The sequence below is a fragment of the Fukomys damarensis genome, unplaced genomic scaffold, assembly GCF_012274545.1.
Source record: "Fukomys damarensis isolate Sample0158 unplaced genomic scaffold, DMR_v1.0_HiC HiC_scaffold_33, whole genome shotgun sequence".
NCBI lineage: Eukaryota > Metazoa > Chordata > Mammalia > Rodentia > Bathyergidae > Fukomys > Fukomys damarensis.
Genome location: NW_022900945.1, coordinates 49,906,534 through 49,909,249, shown reverse-complemented (window position 1 = coordinate 49,909,249; position 2,716 = coordinate 49,906,534). Strand labels below are relative to the sequence as shown.

General features: G+C 45.7%; 1 protein-coding gene across 1 annotated transcript in view; it reads right to left on the bottom strand.

Annotated features, from left to right (window-relative positions):
• The window catches only part of Pde4dip (phosphodiesterase 4D interacting protein), a 211,035-nt gene extending 210,567 nt beyond the window's left edge, over positions 1 to 468 (bottom strand). The window contains exon 1 of the mRNA XM_019207344.2: positions 1 to 468. The gene's annotated coding sequence lies outside the window, so the exon portion shown is untranslated.
• Between the last annotated feature and the right edge of the window lie 2,248 nt (positions 469 to 2,716).

Sequence of the window (2,716 nt, the reverse complement as noted above, 5' to 3'; positions counted from 1 at the left end):
CCAGGGCGGCTGCCTTGTCCTCCGCCGCCACCGCCCCGCTCCCGGCGGCTCTTGGCGTCCTCTCTCCGGGACCGTGGGGCTGCGTCCCCCACCAGTGCGCCCTCTTCTCGGATGCCCGGGGCCTGGCCACCCCGTCCTAGTTACCGGCCCTGCTTCGTCTCCCTCTTTCCCCGCTGCCCGGGCGCATCCTCGGCGCGTGGGTGAACATCTGCTTCACTTGTCACTGCGGCGGCAGAACCGCGGTCCGACCGGCGTCCTCCTCCGGGCCGCCTTTGCAGATCGCTCCTCCCAGATGGCTCTGGTCCCGCTCCTGCGAACACTCCGCGCTTTCGATCTCCCTCCATCCACAGCCTGGCCCTGCCCTGCTTTCTCTTTCCAGACCCCTTGCTTTCCTCCGTGAATCCTCTCCAACGTCCTGGCCTCACTCAGTTTCTAACCTCGAATAGGTTTCTTTATTCTCACGCCCTCCCCATCAATCGACCTTTTGTTTTATCCAGTTTTCCCTATTATTGGTTGCATAAACTCACGGATCTATGTTGTCTATCTTCCTTCCTTTCCCTTCTTCTAATCTCTGTCTTTTACCTTTCCCTTTAATTGCATTGAAAACTTTCTCCTGAACAACCTCCGTTTTCCTTTCAGTTAGACTTCCTACTTGCCATTTTTACCCTGGAGAATTGATAGTCATGTATACGCTGTAGAACTTGGAATCCACTATGTGAGGATTTTCATCTTTGTAAAAATTCACCGGTTAATTAAACCCTCCATTAAATGTTCATTCTGAAAGTCCCTTTTCTTTGTCCCTGAAGAACAGATTACTGAGTCCCCAGCAAGGCCGAAATCTTCTGCCTCCCTGTTCTTTATGTCACAAGGCCTGTACGTGAGTGTGTGTTGGTTACTTTTCTATCTTGCTGAGACAAAATGGAGGCATCCAAAGTTAAAGAGGGGTAGGTTTATTTAGCTTAAAGCTTGTAGAGGTTTCAGTCCATAATCACTGGCTCCAAGGCAGAGTAGCAGAGGGGCAACTGTTCATGGCAGCAGAAAACGGCAAAAGCAACAAGGGACCGTAAGTGCGTCTCTCTGTCCCTTTTATTCAGACTCCTTAGGGAGGGCAGCACTCACACCCTTAGTCCCAGTGCCCTTGGGCCTAGCCCCACCATGAATCAGTCACACACTCTAGATTCAGCCCCCTTCAAAACAGCCCACCCGATTCACATGAGGCTTTGGGAGGACTTCTAGACACAAGTCATAACAGGGAGCAATGTTTATCTTGGTAGCTGCGTATTCTGGGCTTCCAGGTTCACAGGCTATAGACGTTATTGTCGAGGGACTCTATGACAACAAACCCAGACCCATCCTAAGGCATCCTTCCTTCTCAGATGAAGAAGTACAAACAGCAAATAGGCATGTGAAAAAATGTTCAACATCACTGGTCATTCGAGAAATGTGAATGAAAACAGCGCTGCCCGTCTTCCTTGTTGTTTTGAGTATATGGAAATCTATTCCAGTTGTACCCATATACAGACCACAGATTTCATGTAAAGAACACTGGTGACTAAGTCTGTTGCCTAACTCCTTTTATTCCACTACGCACATCCTTGTTTTCAAATTGGTCAGTGACCACTGAAGAACAAGCAAACATGACTTCATCTCATTTAAAGCTCCTGGAATTTCACTGACTGGAAATAATGCTAGTGCAGGCAATGAAACATTTTTAAAGCAGAGTTTTCATTGCGGTCATATTGCATGGTCAGTCCCTTCCTCAGAGCTCAGCTTTCTACCTCCCTTGTGTAATCCCACCACGATGGGGCTTGCTTTTTCTGAATTTTTTTTTTTCCTACAGGATTTGCACATTTGGTCTTCGGGAATTTTATTATGGGGATTTTTAAACTATGAATTTTGATCTTTCAGGATGTCAACATCTGTAATTGAGGTATTCAGGTGTTACGATCAGCACTGGTAATAATGTTTCCTCTTTTATACAAGATTTATTGTATGGGTTTTAAAGAAAAAAGTGCCCCACCAACATCCTGCCATCTCAGGCCAAAATCTCCAGAAAAATCCCCTTTACTCTTCCCAAAAAAGTGGTTTAAAATTTATACAGATTTTACAAGAACTGCTCATAGCCCTGAGTAGTCTAGCATAATGTCTATTTGAAGGTCTTGACGTATTATAGTGGTTCAGTTAGGGCATCTGTCAGTATTTTCAGGTTTTCTCCACAGGGATTCAGAGTGTAATGAACAAAATCAAGCAGCAATAGAAGACTTGCTAAGAACTCAAGACACAATTTCAGTAATTTTGAACAAAGCCTTAGCATTTATGTGTCATAAGATGGATTGGCTGGTGAGCTACCTAGGCAACTAGGGTGTCTGTGTGGGTCACAGAGCCTGAACTTGGGTGCTCTTCCTGGTCCCCAGCCCCTTCCTCTCTGCCATTCTTCCTCTATTCTGCCTGCCTACCACCGTGAAGTGAGCATCTTTGCTCCACCATGCCCTTCTGCCATGATGTTCCTGAACTGGAGCCAGTTAATCATGAACTGAAACCCTGAGCAAAAACAAACCCTTCCTTCTTTAAATTGTATATATCAGTTATTTGGTCCCACTGCCAAATAAGCTCATCAATATGTATGTTAACAAAAATGATGGATACTAACAAAAACATGCATTTGAGTAACGCAAAGCATCTTTCATAATTTTTATTTTGCACCAGGAATTTTGTT